This window comes from Orcinus orca, chromosome 7, assembly GCF_937001465.1.
Source record: "Orcinus orca chromosome 7, mOrcOrc1.1, whole genome shotgun sequence".
Classification (NCBI taxonomy): Eukaryota; Metazoa; Chordata; class Mammalia; order Artiodactyla; family Delphinidae; genus Orcinus; species Orcinus orca.
In genome coordinates this window covers 30511506-30531685 of record NC_064565.1, presented here as the reverse complement: position 1 = coordinate 30531685, position 20180 = coordinate 30511506, and positions in this window count along the sequence as shown.

Here is a 20180-nt window from a genome sequence, read left to right as displayed (position 1 = left end):
GGATTAGAGGGTGGGCAATCTTGGAACATATTCACACTCCATGCTCAACTTTCCTGATGAAGACAGTAACTATTTAAGGGAAAGGACAGTAATAGCATTCATGTATATAATGATTTACAACAAAAAGTGCTAAGTCTCAAACTACAGAGAAAATAAGCTTTAAGAAAAAGTTCAGATGACAATGCAAGAACATGCTACTAGATGGGATTTACATCAAGAAAGCACATTTTGTTTAAAATTTTTCAACTATTAAGAGACTTTCCATGGCATGACTATCTCAAACCCTCATGGATAATATGCATTTTTTAATAGTCCTGCCTAGATGCCAACACATTCACAAAGTAAAACTATCTTTATCAAGATGTTTCATCTACATGATGCAAAATAAGCAAATTTAAAAAAATACTTCTAATATTTTCAAGAATCAAATGAAAGATGGCCAATTTTCATATGTTGTTTACAATTTTACAATCTCTATAAGTAAAGGAGCATGTGAGTGAAAGGTCAGATACTGCAAAAGCACTTTACCTAGAACCAAAGACCCTAAGTTCCCATCTTTGAATCAAGCCAGTTATGTGAATTTCAGCAAGTTCCTTAATCACTTTGCGCCTCACTGTGCTAGAATCAGAAAGTTGAAGAAGGACTCCAAGCTTATCTCGTCAACTACCACACTCATGTCTGGCCAGCAACAGGAGTCCAAACCTCAATGATCAAGAAAGTGACATAATAAATAAAAGTGCATGGTGGCTGTGTGTAATAAAATAACAAGTGATGGGAACATCGGCTAATTCAAATTTGAATTTGAAATTTATCTAATGGTCATTCAATATGAAATTTCAAACATTGTTGGCCAAATACTTGCCCTGCTCTATAGCATTTTGATTTGTGGTTTTCCAGCTTCTGTGCTATGTTCAAAGGAACAAAATACTCAAATCCTGTTTGCCATTCAGTACTTAAAGAGACTTTTTTTTAATGAATACATGAAACAAAGAAAGAGAATTATCTACCATCCAAAGTGGCTGAAATCATTTAATACAACAAAAGTGTCAGGCAAAGCGGGCTCTAAGGGTACTTCTAGATCTAAATTTCTATATTTTCTAGATCATTGCTATTCCAAGTGTGGTCGCTAGACCAGCAGCAGCATCACTGGGGGCTTGTTATAAATGGATAACCTGAGGCTCCACCACAGACCACGTGAGTCAGAAACTGCATTTTTAAGGAGATCCCCAGATGATTTGCCTGTGCTTTAAAATTTAAGAAGTGCGTTAGAGGTTGTAATACAAAAAATTAGACTTAACCTTCTGAGAAATAAGTCATCGGTTAGTTTTTGCATAAAGAATTGAGAAATGAGACTCCTGGAGAATTTATGCACTCTTTGTTACTTTGAGATTTTGAAATTACTTCCTGGAGTCTTACTTCTCTGATGTGGATGAAGAACATTCTTTCCAAATATAAGGGGAATGGACTACCTGACCTCTTGTTCTGCTCTAGCCCTGCCATTCTTAGGATCACCTGTGTTAGCTTGAAATTCAGTGTTGATTTAAATGGCTGCATTCACAGAATGGGTTTCAATTTCTTTCTTTCCTTGAGGGAGAAGGAAAAGGTTGAAAGTTCAGCTTTCATTTACACATACAATTTAAGCTTCACACTCCACAGGACTGACTAGTGGTTTTTAAGGAGAAATATTTCTCAAGCAATGTAGATAAAATTGAATATTCTTGGCGAATATGAACTCAGGCCATGGATGAAATGAGTGCTTTTTTACCCGTTAGTCAGTTATAAGCCTAAAACAGTTGTGTCAGCACACTTTCTCAACTCAATTTTTTAGGGTAATTTGGGGCATATAATTTTCAGATCCTCTACAGAGAAATCTTCTCAGGCAGTTCTAAAACATATTCTTTTAATATCAAATACAAGATAAGCTTTGAGTGTTCCCTTTAAAAATTGAGCACATTGTCTAATTTTAAACATTCGCTGAGGAAGTTACTCAATTCTAGGTAAATAGTCATCTCCTGAGTTGTTTAGCATTGAATTTCAAATGTATTATTATATGTCAATAAACATGTTAAGCATGTCCTTCTCATCCACGAACCCCCATTTCCAGCTTAGTGCTTGAGGTTATATTCATAAGAAGTGTTTTAAAGAAACTGATTCGCAGACAGACAGAACAGACCTGCAGTTGCCAAGGAGCGTGGAGGGAGAGGGATGGACTGGGAATTTGGGGTTAGTAGATGCAAGCTATTACATTTCGAGTGGATAAACAACAAGGTCCTACTGTACAGCACAGGGAACTATATCCAATCCCCTGGGATAAACCATCATGGAAAAGAATGTAAAAAAGAATGTATATATGTATATAACTAAGTCACTTTGCTGTACAGCAGAAATTAGCACAACATGGTAAATCGACTATACTTCAATAAAAAAAATAAAATGTTTTAAGTCAATAAAGATGGCCCACGAACCCACCTCTTCTCTCCTGTCTAGGAATGCATCTGATGGGTGAGGGGTAGGGGAAATGGGTGAAGGTGGTCAAAAGTACAAACTTCCAGCTCTAAGATAAATAAGTTCTGGGGGTGTAAAGACAGTGTGGTTACTGTTAGTTAACAGTACTGTATTGTATATTTGAAAGTGTCTAAGAGAGTAGCTCTTAAAAGTTCTTATCATGAGAAAAAAGATTTTTTTTGTGAGATGATGAATGTGTTAACTAAACTCATTGTGGTAATCATTTCACAGTATGTACATATGTCAAATCATTATGTCGAATAACTTAAACTTACACAATGTTATATGCCAATTATATCTCAATAAAGGTGGGAGAAAAAAAGAATACCTCTTATGGTTGGCATGTTGAGTATATTGGAAAGTGAGCCTCACCCTTCTAGTCAAACTGAGTGATAATTATTACCAAATAAAAAGTAAATTCAGTTAAGATGTTCAATCATTATTTATGTAATTGTAACTTTAAGAAAACTCCTCTAAGTAGTCAAACAGGAGATTTGCATATGGATGACATCCTCATTAGGAACTGTCTAGTTGCCAACGGGAAAAATGGCATTCTGACCTTGCAGACACAATTAACCTCCATTAGCATCTGTTTCTACCAGCAGAAAAATGCTACTTATCACTTCCCTATTTTCTCTACTTTCGATTTTCTTAATCAACTGTTTATTGGGCATTGAGGATGAGATACAAAGAAAACTATTTCTTTTGAAAATGATAGTGAAATTGTAGGCCAACATTATCTTTTATGGAAAGATTGCTATTCCTCAGAAAACTCATTTTGGAAAGAGACTTTAACTTTGGTCATTCTGAAGAGCAAACAGTTTTTGTTAAGCAAAAGTAAGACAGTTTAACATTACAAGTCTCTCAAAGAAGGCATGTATTTATTGATTCATTCTTATTCAAATACAAAGATAAAACAGGTAAAGTGAAATAGTCTCTCGCCTCTACCTAAACATAAGGTGGCCAGGAAATGCAATCTACACACACACACACACACACACACACACACACACACACACAGAAAATAAACACACAAACACTTTATATTGAGAATTGTGAGAATCCTGGTCATCCACTTAATTTTCTCTCTGTTTGTATCTGTCAGGTGATTCAGTCAAGTGAAGAAGAAAAAGAGAGTTTGTGCCATGGCTGACAATTCACACAAGGTCCACGGTCTAGAGTTAGTTATAATAATAATTTGTTTTAAAAAAATTCATATGCCCACTGTGTGTTAGCATGCATGTAATGAGATATTCGGTTACTTCTACTAGAAATGCTAATTAGTTTGAATTAATGACAGTGTTATAGGTTGAATTGTGTCCCCCCAAAAAAGGCAGGTTGAAGTCCTAACCCCCAGTACCTCAGAATGTGACCTTCTTTGGAAATAGGATCCTTAAGGAAGTTATCAAGTCAAAATGAGGACTAGACTGGGCTCTAATCCAGTATGACTAGTGTCCTTAAAAGAAAGGAAGTTTGTCCATTCATTAGTCCATGCACACTTAGGTTGCTTCCATGTCCTGGCTATTGTAACTAGAGCTGCAGTGAACATTGTGGTACATGACTCTTTTTGAATTATGGTTTTCTCAGGATATATGCCCAGTAGTGGGATTGCTGGGTCATATGGTAGTTCTATTTTTAGTTTTTTAAGGAACCTCCATACTGTTCTCTATAGTGGCTATATCAATTTACATTCCCACCAAGAGTGCAAGAGGGTGCCCTTTCTCCACACCCTCTCCAGCATTTATTGTTTGTAGATTTTTTGATGATGGCCATTTTGACTGGTGTGAGGTGATACCAATGGATAAAGAAGATGTGGCACATACATACAATGGAATATTAGCCATAAAAAGAACAAAATTGAGTTATTTGTAGTGAGGTGGATGGACCTTGAGTCTGTCATATAGAGTGAAGTAAGCCAGAAAGAGAAAAACAAATACTGTATGCTAACACGTATATATGGAATCTAAAAAAAATGGTTCTGATGAACCTAGGGGCAGGACAGGAATAAAGATGCAGACATAGAGAATGGACTTGAGGACACGGGAGGGGGAAGGTTAAGCTGGGATGAAGTGAGAGAGTAGCATTGACATATATACACTACCAAATGTAAAATAGATAGCTAGTGGGAAGCAGCCGCATAGCATAGGGAGATCAGCTCAGTGTTCTGTGATGACCTAGAGGGGTGGGATAGAGAGGGTGGGAGGGAGATGCAAGACGGAGGGGATATGGGGATATATGTATACATATATCTGATTCACTTTGTTATACAGCAGAAACTAACACAACATTGTAAAGCAATTATACTCCAATAAAGATGTTAAAAAAAAAAAAAAGGAAGTTTGCACACAGAGACAGACAGGAATGGAGGGAAGGTAATGTGAAGACACAGGAAAAACACCATGTGAAATTGAAGGCAGAGATTGGAGTGATGCACTTATAAACAAAAGAACACAAAAGATTGTCAGCAAACCCTCAGAACCTAGGAGAGAAGCTTGGAACTAATGGTTCCACAGACCTTGGAAGGAACCAGCCCTGCTGACATCTTGATTTCTAACCTAATTTCCAGAACAGTGAGACAATAAATTTCTGTTATTTAAGCCATCCAGTTTGTGGTACTTTGCAACTGCCACCCTAAGAAACTAATGCAGATGGATTGTTACTCACACAACTGTATTACAAAATTAAGCTGGATCTTTTGGTAAAACAACAAAATAAATTGAAATATAAGCTTGTGAACGAATAAGTAGTACCTTTTGAGAAATTAAAATTACATGAGAATCTTTGAAATGATCATGTTTATCAGTCTGGACCAAGCATAGATGACTGAATTAGGCTAGAAAAGATTTCCATGCCAAGTGGCATGGAAATAAACACTCTATTCAAGGACACTTATTGAAATGTATTGAGACCTGTCCAATGTTGCATAATGTTGATAATTTTAAAGATTCACCATGTTCAATAGGCCTTAACCAAGGCAGTGGTTCTCCTGAAAGTCTTTTCTGTTGTATATTTTACAAATCTGTGAAAGTGATATTTAGAGACATTTCTTCAATATTCCCTTTACTAGGCTCTTGTTACAGACAAAACACAGTTGTTAAGCTAGATTATGCTTCAGTAAGAAACAGCCCCAAATCTAAATGATATATCACACCAGAGGGTCATTTCTTCTCATGCAATATGTCTACCATAGGTCAAGTGGAGGTCAGGCCCTAGATCTCTAAACTTCTGGACCAAAGCCCACAGAGAAACCATCTTCATTTACCTTAAGAGAGGGAAGGGTGTTCTAGAATGTTTGCAGATAATGAAATGCTCTGGCCTGAAACTGACACGTCACTTTTGCTCATAAGCAATTAGCCAAAACTAATCATTTGTCCTCACCCAGACCTGAGGCAGCAAGGAAATAAAATCCTACCCTGTGCTTAGAAAGCAGAGATAGAAAATGCTTGGTAAACAGCACCAATAGTTATCAAAGTTATATCATTTAATTTTCATGCATTTCTGACTTACAGAGTTGTGATATCCAGCCAAGATCATATAGTTGATAAGTGGTGGTTTTGGGATTTGGGCCCTGATCTGCTTAACTCAGAAGCTTCTAACAAAGATGCTACCATGTGTTTCTACTGTTCTTCCCACAGATATGAGTTTTTCTATGAAAATTGAATTAAAACTGGAGTAGAAGTGGAAAGAAAATAACTGAAAGATAAACTGTGGAAAATGAGATGAGTAAACCGGTGAAAAAAAAGGAAATCCTACATTTATTAGCGATTGACCTCTTCTTTGAAATCTCATTTGGTTTAATTTTTACCATATGAATGTTTTTACATTTGATATTTTATATGTGCAACATATTTCATTTTTTTATTTCTACACAAGAAAAATGCTTTATTTTCTAAAATCACATCCTGTGCTCCACAGTATTCAACGATGATATTGCTTATTTCTGTAAAACAAATGGCTCCCTGCAGTATTACTTTCAGATGAGATCATATCAGACCTCATAAGCTGAGCCAAGCAGGGGTTGTACACAAATGAGATCTCCAAGGAAAATCTAGATACTGTAAGAAAATACTTTCAGGGACTGAATACATAAGATTTGGAGGTGATTAAATAACAACAAAAGAATGTCTCACCCTTGGCAAACTGTTAAAATTCAGTATCACGGTACTTATATTTGATGAAATTAAACCAAAGCCCTGGATTATAGCACCCTATGTGGCCATTTTCATTTGTAAAAGTTATGAAAGCTTCAGGAACTATTGGAGATTTTAAGAACAGAGTATCATTATTTTGGTTTGCACTAATTTCCTACTTCTTCCTTCAGGACTTTCTCCCCTTTTTGTTTGCTAGTAGAGTATTTCTCTCATTTTTGCTCTCAATATATAAGTGAATTAAGAACTAATCTATGGACAGAAACTTAATATATACTGCAAAATATACTATTAAACTATATAAAGGCATCATTAATCAAATATTATGTAAGGACAGTTTTTAAGTCATGCTTTACAAAGGCATTTAGATTTGTTTTTAAAATTGCCTGAATACAGAAATGGGAAAGTCACGTTCACAAGATTTCTGCTCAGTATGAGAAGATCTTTATGAAATTACAATTATCTAATACTTGTAATCATTACTACATAGATAGTAGTGAGTTCCAAAATTAGAAAGGCTTTAGTCAGAGATTAAACACCTCCATAGAGTTTTTGGAGATGGAGCGTAACAGGGGACAGACCAGATGACATGTAAGTTGTTTCCATTCTATGATTCTACAATTCCGTTAATAAATGCAGTGTAAATGCTCAACAAACACTATTCAACATGTCTTATGACTGAGCAGCCATCCAAACAAAAGACCTAATTAATTTTGGAAAATTGTATGAGGTGAAGGGGCAGACCTGGTTACCATAGGAGGTGATGTCAGCTTACCGCAGCTTCAACAATGCCTGGCAAAACGCTGGTGTTACAGGAAATGGGGTTTTGAACACTCTGAGCCCCAACATTAGAAAAGTCATCAAATTCAAGTGTGAGAGGTTTGGAGAGGAGGAGGTCACATTAAATGAGAAAAGGCAGGTGGTAGAGAAAATAGATTTCTGAAGTTGGGAAAAGGGACATCCTACTATCAGGTGTACCCTATTATCAGGCAAGGGCTTTCTGAAAAATAATGAATAAAAGATTAAAAAACCCTATTCAAAGATTAAGCTCATACCAGCTCCCTAGGGAAGGGAGAAAGGGACTTAGTTATTATGATGGCAACTTTGAACATCTCAAGCACTTAGCTAGCACCCTCCTGAGTCTAAAGGACTAAATCAAGTCCATTAAATACTTAAGTTTTAAAAGCTCCAGTAAGTTTTATCCTCTGAATGTGTAGATTTTAGTGGTGGCTTGACAAAGTTCAATAAATAGTTCCTAAGGGTACTTGGATAGAGAGTGCAAAAATGTATTGTTATTATTCCAATTTAAAGTATGTAAGTACCTCTCAAATAAATGCATTTGCATTCTGACATTTTAGAAACAGCTTGTTTAGAAAAAAATGATATTAAGTCAACAAGAAGGAGATTCATGAGGACTATAAATGGAGGAAAAAATTATTCTAGTAAAGGAGCAAAGGAAATCCCAGCATATTATTAATAAATTATTACATAGTGCCTTTAATTTCAAAGATAAAGGCCTCAGCACAGAGGACAGAATACATGTAGAAAGAGACCAATTTGCACATCATTTTAATCAATCCACTTCTTTTTGACATTTATCAGCATCGGCAACAAATGTACTAGTTTAATGGAGTAAGCGGAGGAAAACTTAACTGGTACATCTATTGGACCATATATAGGTAATAGATAAAAATACCTCTGGTAAAGTCACTTCTTATTCTTTTCCTTCTCTCTTTCGCCCTAAATGACTGGGCTTTGATAACAATAAGCCGGAGGAAATGGGGAAGTGGGTAGGATCTGCTATGAGACTCCCTTTCACAGGTTCTATGCACTTCTCTGCGTGATGTGGAAGGACCTGGTGCCTAAAAGCTACAGGGAGGGCTACAGAGCCACCTATTTTAGTCACCACAACCCTGAAACCCTCATCGTGGCCTGATATGCATCAGGCACATATGCTTCTAGCTTGTTCATTGTCCAAATTTCTGACAACCTGCTGTCGGAAACTATCAGTACAGCACAAGCACTGGCCCCAAGTGAGAAATCAAGTGAAAAAGCCGGGAAGCTGGCTTCAAATATACAGCTTATTAGACATACCTCACCTAAGAATTTAAACAAAGTCCTAACTGTTATGGCCGATTTGTCTCTTCTGGTCATTGCAGCCATCCGTCCCATGGCAACAACACCTTAGACTTTTAATCATTACCCTCTCAAATATTTGGGACCATTCAACCTCCATTACAGTGCTTGGGAATCACAATATTCCTACGAGATCAAAAAGATTATCAAATTGTATATTCTACATGCTGGCACCTAGGCATCAATAATTTAGTATTTTTGGTCTCTAAGATATCCTCAGCTCAATGCTTATGTTGAGTGTAGTTCAGTCACAGTGAATTTGGGATCTTAAAATAGGATTTAGAACAACAGAAAATCAATTGAAAAGGTCATGGTCAGATTTGTCTGGTTCAATGGTGAGGTATCTTCTTTCTTTTGTATTATCTTCCTGGGTTCACCCACCTAAAAACCGGGTAGGATCTGGATGATAAAAATTCCCTTGTTATCATTTTGGAGCATATTTAAGCAGGGAATCTATTGATTCTCTTGTTTCTAGGTCAGTGGGGTGACTAAAGTGAGTATCAACGTTAGTTAAAATATGGTGACTACATCATACAGAAACGCAGATTTTCATTTGTTGCTTCTAAGAAGAATCAGTGAGTTAAAATAATTCATCCACAGTCATTTTCTGGCAAGCATTTAGCAATTGTTTAGTTCAGAATTTCTATGCTCTAGTTCAGTGAAGCTTGAAATCACAGCATTAGTTCTCATTTTGCTCATATGTTATCCGTATGCTTGAATGTGCTGCTAAATAGATGTGAATGTGAATTATCAGTCTAAGTAAAAAAAAATTCTTTTTCATGATTAGAGCACCTTTCATGTAAATATTCTGGGACATGCTAGAGTATTTTTTAATGCATGTTAGATTATGGTGTCATACTGCTTTCTTAAGGATTTTTGAGAATTAAAGAGGGCTCGACACTAGCCATCTACACAACATGACAGGGAAATGCATTTTCACTGGCAGTATGTGTTACATTGGTTAATTAATGAACAATTACTTATTCTCAACGATTTTGAAATATTGCTCTGCCTCACTTCAGAAAGGTCACATGTTGTCTAAAATTTAACTTCAAATTACTAACATGTGCTGAAGTCTCGCTCTTACCTGTTCATTGGCGACCCCAGTAGTCACCAGCCACTGGAAAGTTGCAACAGCTCAAAGGTGCATGATTCTAATTCAGGAGATTATCCTACCTTCCTTCTGAGATTAGTATCATCCAATAGGTCACCTGATTGGGGATAAACCACTGAAGCATACTCAAAGACAAAGCAGCAAATCAAGTAAATTGGAAGAGCAGAGCAGGGATAATAAATACCCAGTGTTTTAGAGAATTATAGGATTGTACAGCTGTTACGGAACCTAGGTTTGGCTGCTCGCTGCTCATAAGACAATAATTCGAGAGGCAAGTGTCAGTAGAAAGGAAAGGGCTTTGATCAGAACAGCCGGCAATCTGGAGAGATGGTGGACTCGTGCCCAGAGACCAGCTCTGAAGATTCTGCTCAGACGTGACAGTTTTTAAGTGGAAAAAAGGGGAAGAATCTCAATAAATCATCGAGGCAGGAAGTTAGATTCTGCATCATTCTTTGTTGCGTGCAGACTGACTGACTCTCTGTTCAGGTGTTATCCTGCCTGAGTGATCTGCATGCAGGATTGCTTGGGGGTGGGGGGCGGTTGGCGGTAGAGAGCTAGTCTTTAGATCTAGTAGGAATCAACAGGTTAGACAAGGCATGGTGTGCATTCTGGAGTACACAAATCAGGAGTCAGTTTCAGTTGCTTAGTGATCTCCTTCCAATAATTAGGTTCTTTTAAGGTTAGAGGGGAACAGACATGGGCAAACAGGAAAGGGGCAAAAGAGCTGCTTCACAGTTAAAAAATATCTTGAATGTGATTTATTTCAACCCTCTAATTTTGTAAATAATAAATGTAGAACTCAGTGACTGAATAAGCCAATGAAATACAACACTTTATGGTTTTGTCATTCCTAAACGTTCAACTTCTTTTGCTCAACCAAAGCTTGCTAGGCAGAAGGTCATTCTTAACACCACACAGACACTTTCAAGTGCTTTTCCTAAGTCACGGGACACTTAAATGTCACTATTCTTTGCCCTTACCTCTATTTGGGGAGGGAATAGAACGTCTCTACCTCTATACTGTCTCTTCCTCTTTGCGTGTCTCTTAATTAGTTTATGTGCCTTGAAGCTTCAGTTGGAAGGGTATCATAAATTAATGGTTTTCTTGTTAGAAAAAGCACAAGGACTACTGTCTGACTTGTTTACTGATATAGACTAAGCATCTACAACTGTACTATCACAATAAATATTTATGGCATTTATTATTTAATTCATTGCGTTTTGAACAAATGATTACACATATATAAGGAGACATCTTATGTAGCTATATCTTGGAACTTTGGAAATGTGTCATCTTTGTGATTTTTTTGCAATATAAGGACTTTTTGATGTTTAATTAAGATTATTTTTGTTTAACTTCCAGTCATTTTACTGGACATCTGCTCCCAAAGTACCACTCAGCTTGTGGCATGTTCCCTGTGCCTCAGAACCTTGGTGGCATTGGTCTCATATGCCATGTTGCCATCTGTGATCCTCCAGGCTGTTGTCTTGTGGATGGATTGCATGGACTTTCAGCTGGTAGTAGTATCAGCTCTACCTCTGGGTGCAACAGGAGCTGTTAAGGATGCTGCATCCGTGTGAGAGGGCCTTCATCTCCCATAGTCTATTTTCTAGTCTGGTCTTCATATTTCTCATTGAGTCAAGGTCATTCTCCGAAGACTGGACTGTACATCTCACTGTTGTCTCCATTATATGAGAATCGTGATGTACGGCATTCTCCTCAATTTGCCTGATCAAACACTTGCCCAGATTCTTCCGGTCCTTCCATATCAGGTCACAAAGGGCCTGGAAACTGGTCATAGTCATGCAGAGAGCCTCATATTTGGGGGCTTCTATAACCATGGTCAGCCCAGAGCTAACAATGTGGACCTGAAAACTTTTTCCTTCTCTCTGCGGTTCTTTTTCATGAAGAGTAGCTCCTTCTGAGCCTTAGTCATCCCCATTTGAAACCAGAACAGATTCACCCTTCTCCCCGGAAAGGTACATGGCCAGCTTAGCCTTGTCGTTGACTCTGAAATCATCAGCAGCCACATATGTACTGTCAGTCTGTAAGGCCATGTAAGCATTGTCCAGATATTTGTAAATATCTGAGTCCACAGCTCTTAGCTAGTCTAGAAATTATGCCTCAGTCCCTGACCTGAGATCCTTTTCTCTGTTTTTCCAGTTATTTCAAATTTCCTCCTCCTGTTTTAAGTTATCTATCTCCACTGCTTTCCTTAGTCCAGAGAGAAGCCTAGGATGTTTTTCAGATATTCCAGGGTCTCCTTCTAGCCCTGGATACCCGCTGCCATTCTGGCCAGGCTCTCACTCTCCTGTACTCCCATCACACCAGAATCTGGTAGATAAGGAGACTGGAGAGCCCAAGATCCCAGTATCAGCATAGAATCTGGCAGACCCTGTGGTAGGGGATCAACCAATAATTGGTGAAAAAGGTGGTTGAGTGGGTGGGGAAGCTTACCAGGAGAAAGGAAAAAGGGAAGTGGGATATTGGCTCAGACTATTGGCTGTTTAATCAGAACTATCGCTGAAGGCCATTACTGTTGCAATAGAGACAGCAAGAAAATGTTTATAAATAAATACATATATATATGTTTATATTGACACATACATACTGAACTTGAACTAGTGGTATAAACTATTTAAAATATCAAGAGAGTCAAATAAAAAATTTTAGGATAATGAATGTGATTGCTTCATAAATCATGTTACACAAATGTTAATATTTGTGGTACCCCTCCCACATTCTCAACCAATGTTGTTTTTCCTTCCTATTGTGATATAATATAGTGCTGTAATATTGGATAGTAACAAGGGCATTTGGAGTGAGACTATCTACTAAATAGTAGGTCCCTGGATAATCACATCTGTAAAATGAGAATGATATCATGTGACACATAAAGTTGTACAAACTAAATAAGAAGAAAATGTTATGAAGTGTCTGGAAATTAGTAAATCCTGAAAATTGTATTATTGTTATTTTGTTCAGCAAGTATTTTAGTATATTTTGCATAATAGATTTGAATGTGTTTGAAGAACTTAAAAGATAATTCACATATTTGGCATCACAAATTAATATTTTTTAGATGCACTGATATTCTCTCTCTCATCCTACACTTATCACACCACCACCTTTCCCTCTTCTTCACATAGGTTTTACAAAAATATACAACCACATTTATATCTAGGCACATGGAGAAAAGCAGCCTTTGATACCAGCATGTACCTGACTACGCACTGGAATAGCAATGTCAGACTTTCCAAAGTTCTCTAACATCTACTATGTTATTTGAACGACACAACAACTTCACGTAGCAGGCAGATCTAATGTTATTTCACAGGTAAAAAAAAGTGAGACCCCACCCCCAATAGTTAGCCAACTTGTTTCAAGGTCACACATTATTAGGTGCAAAAACTAGAGTGAAAAGCAATTGTCCCGCTCCTAGTGTCCTGCTGTCTCATGGAAATGTTGCAACAACTCAGGGTATATTTTTCTCTTAATTTTTTTTTTTTTTTTCGGTACGCGGGCCTCTCTCACTGTTGTGGCCTCTCCCGCTGCAGAGCGCAGGCTCAGCAGCCATGGCTCACGGGCCCAGCCACTCCGCGGCATGTGGGATCTTCCCGGACCGGGGCATGAACCTGTGTCCCCTGCATCGGCAGGCGGACTCTCAACCACTGTGCCACCAGGGAAGCCCATTTTTTTCTTAATTTTTTTAAAAGCAAGCAATCAATCAAAAATGGGTTACCAAAATCTACTGTCTTTTAGGAAATTAGTCCGAAGTATTATAGTTTGTTTGAATAGTTTCTATAGCGTTCCTGAGAAGAGTATCATTCAAATATAATTGGACATAGTTAAATGTTGAGCATTCACTCTCTCTCTCAAAACATCTCTTTCCATTGTGGAAGAGTCTGATGATCAGAGAATGGTTCTTTATAAATATCTAAAATCAGCCTCTGAATCAGGTCATTTTTAATCAAGAATTTAACTCCATTGTTTTTCTTAGTATCCCACACAGATTCCTGGACTTATTTATCTCCTGATTTATAAGAAAGTTGTTCTATCAATTTGATTAGATTAATAGGCATCTTTAATAAAGTTTTTTAAATTGAGACTTAGAATCTATGAACCATGAGCTACATTATTTTTATTTTATTTAAAAAAAATTTTACTTTATATTGGAGTAGAGTTGATTAAAAATGTTATGTTACTTTCAGGAGCTCAGCAAAGTGATTCAGTTATACATATACATGTATTCATTCTTTTTCAAAACCTTTTCCCATTTAGGTTATTACAGAATATTGAGCCGAGTTCCCTGTGCTATACCATAAGTCCTTGTTGGTTATCTATTTTAAATATTGCAGTGTATACATGTCAATTCCAAACTCCCAATCTATACCTCCCCTCTACCCTTTCCCCCACCCCCCCACTAACCATAAGTTCATTCTCTAAGTCTGTGACTCTGTTTCTGTTTTGTAAATATGTTTTAACTAGTCCTGTTATGGACCAAGGTTCTTGGCTCCCTTAGTCAACAGAAATTGATCAGAGGCTAGACAAGAAATTCAGGCAAGGCTCTATTGGGGCCCCTGCTGCAGCATGGGGGGAGCGGGAACAAGCAACAGCTTCCCTTGCTTGCTTGCTCGCTCAGGGGGAGTGAGCTGGATCCTATGTGGGGTGAGGGTAGGGCTGGGTCCAGGCGTCGGGCCGGAGGGGTGGCTTAGGTAGTTTGCCCACCCTGTTGGTGGTGCTCTGTGCAGGGGGCAGGCACAGTTCCCTGCTTTTGCTCCCGGCTCTTCAGAAGTGGCAGTTGGATGTTTTGGTCTTTGTATCTTGTTGTCCATAATTTGCCCCAACTGCCCATGCACACAGTTATTTTTAGTCCCTTATAGTTTCTTTGTATTTTGTTGCTGGAGGAGACATTTGTCCAGGTGCATGCATTGTAGCAAAGGGTCCCAGGTCCCAGCCTGTCTCAGTCCGTTGATTTTATTTACTCATTTATTCAGTATCTATTCAACTCGATGTCTTAACTATCTACTACCTACTAATTATTTTGCAAAGTGCTGAAAATAGGTAAATGAACAAGGCCTTCTTATAGTTCACAGTTCTTCTCGTGATTTGACTCTAATACAGGTCTCCTGAAAATATTAGCACCAAAGTTTCCATTTCACATTCATTCAAAAATTAATTTGGCGTAAAATAGATAGCTAGTGGGAAGCAGCCTCATAGCACAGGGATATCAGCTCAGTGCTTTGTGACCACCTAGAGGGGTGGGATAGGGAGGGTGGGAGGGAGGGAGACGCAAGAGGGAAGAGATATGGGAACATATGTTTATGTATAACTGATTCACTTTGTTATAAAGCAGAAGCTAACACACCATTGTAAAGCAATTATACTCCAATAAAGATGTTAAAAAAATTAATTTGGTTCCTATGGTAATAGTCCTATGGCAGAAAGAATTGACAGAATTAGTAAAGCTTCCCCAAAATTCAACTCTCATTGTCAAACCATAGTTTGTGCTTATCATTATGCAAAGTATCTCAAATCCATCTATTAATCTTTCAATTAAATTGCTGCTACCACGACTACCACAGGGTAAAAGTATTCCCAAACCTCCCTCTTATAGTTTGGATCCAAGCTCTGTTTTCCTGTTACTCATCATGTCTTAGGGATATCATGTATCCTAAATGATCAATGGACACATCAACAGGCTAGCATTTATATTTAGACTCTTGCCAGCAGCAACAATTAATATAAATTCTCTAGATTGTCCTCAAACCTGTCTTTAAGAGAATTTCTTCGAAGTCAGATGTTATTCTGACTTCCAGCTGTTATTGCTTATATCTATATAAATTCTGTAAAGTACTCAGATCTCTGTCTTTTTCAGTTCATTTCAAATATAAATAGTATGCATGCCCACACTTGCCTTAGGAAAAAATGTGTTAATAAACATACCCACAATATATATTGGAATAGTTTAACATACAGTTAAATATTTCCTCAAGGATAGAAACCTTAATGACATGGCAAAGTGCTTTTGAAGCAAGCTACAGGGATAGTCATTCTTCACACATTTCCATAAAGAAGGATACAATATAAAAACAAATTTGAGGGCTTCCCTGGTGGTGCAGTGGTTGAGAATCTGCCTGCTAATGCAGGAGACACGGGTTTGAGCCCTGGTCTGGGAAGATCCCACATGCTGCGGAGCAACTAGGCCCGTGAGCCACAACTACTGAGCCTGCGCGTTTGGAGCTCGTGCTCCGCAACAAGAGAGGCCGCGACAGTGAGAGGCCCGCGATGAAGAGTGGCCCCCGCTCGCCACAACTAGAGAAAGCCCTCGCGCAGAAACGAAGTCCCAACACAGCAAAAATTAAAAAAATAAATTAAAAAAACAAATTTGAAAACTATCATATAGACAAGAGAGTGATTATTTAGTAATTATGTGACCTACAGCACTGTAAGTTTTCTATCATGCTAAAGCAGCAATATATTGTGTTTTAACTGTATTTGGTCTCCTTCAAGGAAATAAAAGCCAGTCCTATCTCTCCAACCAAAGAAGATATTTTGTTTCTGAAAACTCTCAAGAGCCCTGGAGGACAAGATTGTGCAGAATTTTGAACATGAGGTATGCTGTGAGGCATATCTCTGGAGATGTTGAGATAAAATGAAGATGAACCATGGGGAATTACCAGCTCCCAGGAGGAATTCCATATTCCCAAGCATTCATGTGTCTAGAGGTAAACCTTCCTCAGTCTCCTTATCCTCTAAAAACACAGACAAGAAATATAAAACAAAGCATGCACAATCTGGAAAATTATTTAATGGAGCGATAATGACATTTTTATTTCCTTCCCCAAATACACCTAGATCTGAAGCCCTCTAATAGGTATGGCCTGGGAAGAAAAGGCACTTTGATGTCTAAATACCACCACCAAATTAGGCCAATATCGTTAGGAAATGGAGGATCCCAAAAGAGTATTTTCTCTTCTTTGTGTTAGTCACTTCTGGATTCCTACACAGATGCATATGCAATGAATAGATAGGTTAAGGGGCAGGAAAAATGACTCTCCCAGAGACAGCTGTTTGCTCAAGTCTCCAAGCTTCTTGCCTTTATAAAAGTGATCATAGACCTTATCTAATTAGGATTGATCTGATTTTCATGTATTTGGTAGTTTTAGAGTCTGTGTAGGGTCACCAGGAAAGATTTAGCAAAGAGGCAGAAATAATTTCCAGAGTTTTTTAATCACAAAAGCTATGTATTATTCCTGTTTGAATATACTTAATGAATACTAATTGGACCCCCACTAGGAGTCAGATACAGTTATAGGTTACAGAGATACTCAGAGGGATACAAAATAGACAAGTGTTTGTTCTTTATGAATGTTGGATTCTAATGAGGGTGACTCTAAGGACAACAAGCAAATACAAAATTAATTTTAGATAGTGATAGGTACTGTGAAGAACATTAAACAGCATCATATGATAAAAAGAGTCCTTGTGGTTGAGGCAGGTGGCATTATGTAGGATTATCAGGGAAAGACTTTTTTTTTTTTTTTTCTGGTACGCGGGACTCTCACTGCTGTGGCCTCTCCCGTTGCGGAGCACAGGCTCCGGACGCACAGGCTCAGCGGCCATGGCTCACGGGCCCAGCTGCTCCGCGGCATGTGGGATCTTCCCGGACCGGGGCACGAACCTGTGTCCTCTGCATCGGCAGGCGGACTCTCAACCACTGCGTCACCAGCGAAGCCCCAGGGAAAGACTTTTTGAAGCAGCAGGCACAAAAGCAAACTAGGTAGAGCTAAGGGGAGTGCAGTGGCCTAACTTGAAAAGATGCTCAAAATCGCCAAGAGACTGAAAGAAGCCTAGTGAGGCTGGAGCATGGGAAGCAAGCAGAAGAATGTTAAGAGCTGAAGTCAAAAAAGCAGGAAGGGGCCAGATTCTACACGACCTTGTAGGTTATGGTAAAGGGCTGGGGTTTATTATAAATGCAATGTACCGTGTGTCCTAGAATGAGGGTAGGCACATAGTAGGCAATTAAATATTGTTTAATATTGAAATAATATTGGAAATTTGCTTCTTAATCTTGCATTCTTAAGCCTAGTTATTTCTTCATTAAAATAAGGTCTTACGCCCGAGTTCCACTACCCTTTAAAGTAGCCTTGATTTGTTAAGCCTACTTAACACTCAATCAAATTTAATTTCTATAATCAAGACAATTTAATTAACCAAAAGTTATAAACACCTTCATTTTTCTTTTCTTTTCTTTTTTTTTTTTTTTTTTAAATTTATTTAATTTTTGTCTGTGTTGGGTCTTCGCTTCTGCACAACGGCTTTCTCTAGTTGTGGCGAGCGGGGGCCACTCTTCATCGCGGTGCGCAGGCCTCTCACTGTCATGGCCTCTCCCGTTGCGGAGCACAGGCTCCAGACGCGCAGGCTCAGTAGTTATGGCTCACGGGCCCAGTTGCTCCGCGGCATGTGGGATCTTCCCAGACCAGGGCTCGAACCCGTGTCCCCTGCATTAGCAGGCAGATTCTCAACCACTGCGCCACCAGGGAAGCCCCAACACCTTCATTTTTAAATGAATGTTATTTGTCAGTAAAGAAGGGGAAAATCCATGCATTTTTTTCATCTATCTTACTTGCTATGCATATTTGCTACAATTTAGTCATTAATCATACCTTATATATAGCTCTAGATAAAAAGGCCATGTCCAAACTAGCTTTTTAAATTTTATGTCTACTGATATGTACATCAGTTATGGGACATGAACTTTGTAACATTTTTCTGATTTTTCCCAGAGGCCAACTCCTTGTTCTTCTATCTTTATTATAGATCTAGACACTCTATGCCTACACTTGGACATTTTAAAAGGCTGTGTCATCTTTCTAAGAAGAGTAACTGTAAAGAAATAAAAAGATAGTCCTAAAATGATGTTCTTATGAATCAAAATTTACAGACTCCTCTCCCCTTTCAGTCTTTCAATTTCGAGGCTTTATTTTTGTTTATTTAGCAAACATTCATACAGCCAGCTACTTTCTAGGTGCCAGCTACTGTCCTATGTATTTTACAAATATGAACTCGTTAAGTAAAACATGGCAATAGTGTTGAAGTGACATTCACAGTTCATAGTAAATTCATGAAACAGAAGTGTAATTTTCATCAGATCATTCTGGAAAATCTTATTCATTGCTGGTTAACATTGTCATTAGCTTTTTTGGAGAGATGTTATTTTTTTAAAACAACTATGATTTGCTAACAAGCTAGAAAATTTTGTAGCATATAATAATTGCTTAGTGTTTATTTATTGAGAGGTACCAATTTACCAAAGAAACACTGGTTGAAGAAATAATTGGTTTTGGAGGAAATAAGGGTGAATTCTTTTTTTTTACGTTTTTAAATTTGACGTGCTAGCAGGACACGCAGGTAAAGATGAGCTCCTGTCCCTTAATAAAAGCTGTAAAAACCACCAAGGTCTCAAACAATGCCATCATCTTGGATATGTAACTATTGTTATCCTTTTAGATGAGCCAAAATTCAGCCATGAACATGTTAAGAATGGATTGAGTGACAGACCAGCACATAACTTCAAGTGCCAACACAGCGGTTAATATCAACAGAAGGGGAGGAAATTTTCACGTAAAATCTTGTTTCTGCTTAGTGGAGGTTAAAATATCCATTTTTTAAACTGAGGGTTTCTGCTTTGAATAGATCCATCAAAATAATTAATGTGTACTCATTTCACAGTATTGTTGGGGTTGAATGTTACGTGACAAAGCAAACCTTGGAAAGTGTATTTCTATATACAGTCAGGAAAGAACCGTTGACCAAAGGCAGACAGTTATGACAACAGAAGATGAATAGGAACCACAGATTTTAATTTGCTAATGACTGAATCATGGTCTATTGTTTGCAATATTTTCTACTTAATCAGATAGAGCTTTGCCTCACCAAGGGCATTCTTGCTATTGTTTTTCTTCTCATTCTTTAAGATATTTAAGGACTCCATGGACATGTTTGGCTTTACAAAAAACTGTGTCAATCATGCTCTAATGGCAAAGAATGAGACCCAGTATAATATAATTGAACATGATGGTGATACTCTTGGACCTATAATCACTCTAAGTTGTATCATGTTTTAAACCTGCTGTCTGCATCCTATTGGTATTATTTTAAACAAGAGTTACTATGCTACATAGTATACTATGTTATTGAATTTCTTAGCCCATTTGAGCTAGAAACTATGCTAGGAGATCATCTTCCTAGAGAACTGCTTGAACTTGAATTTC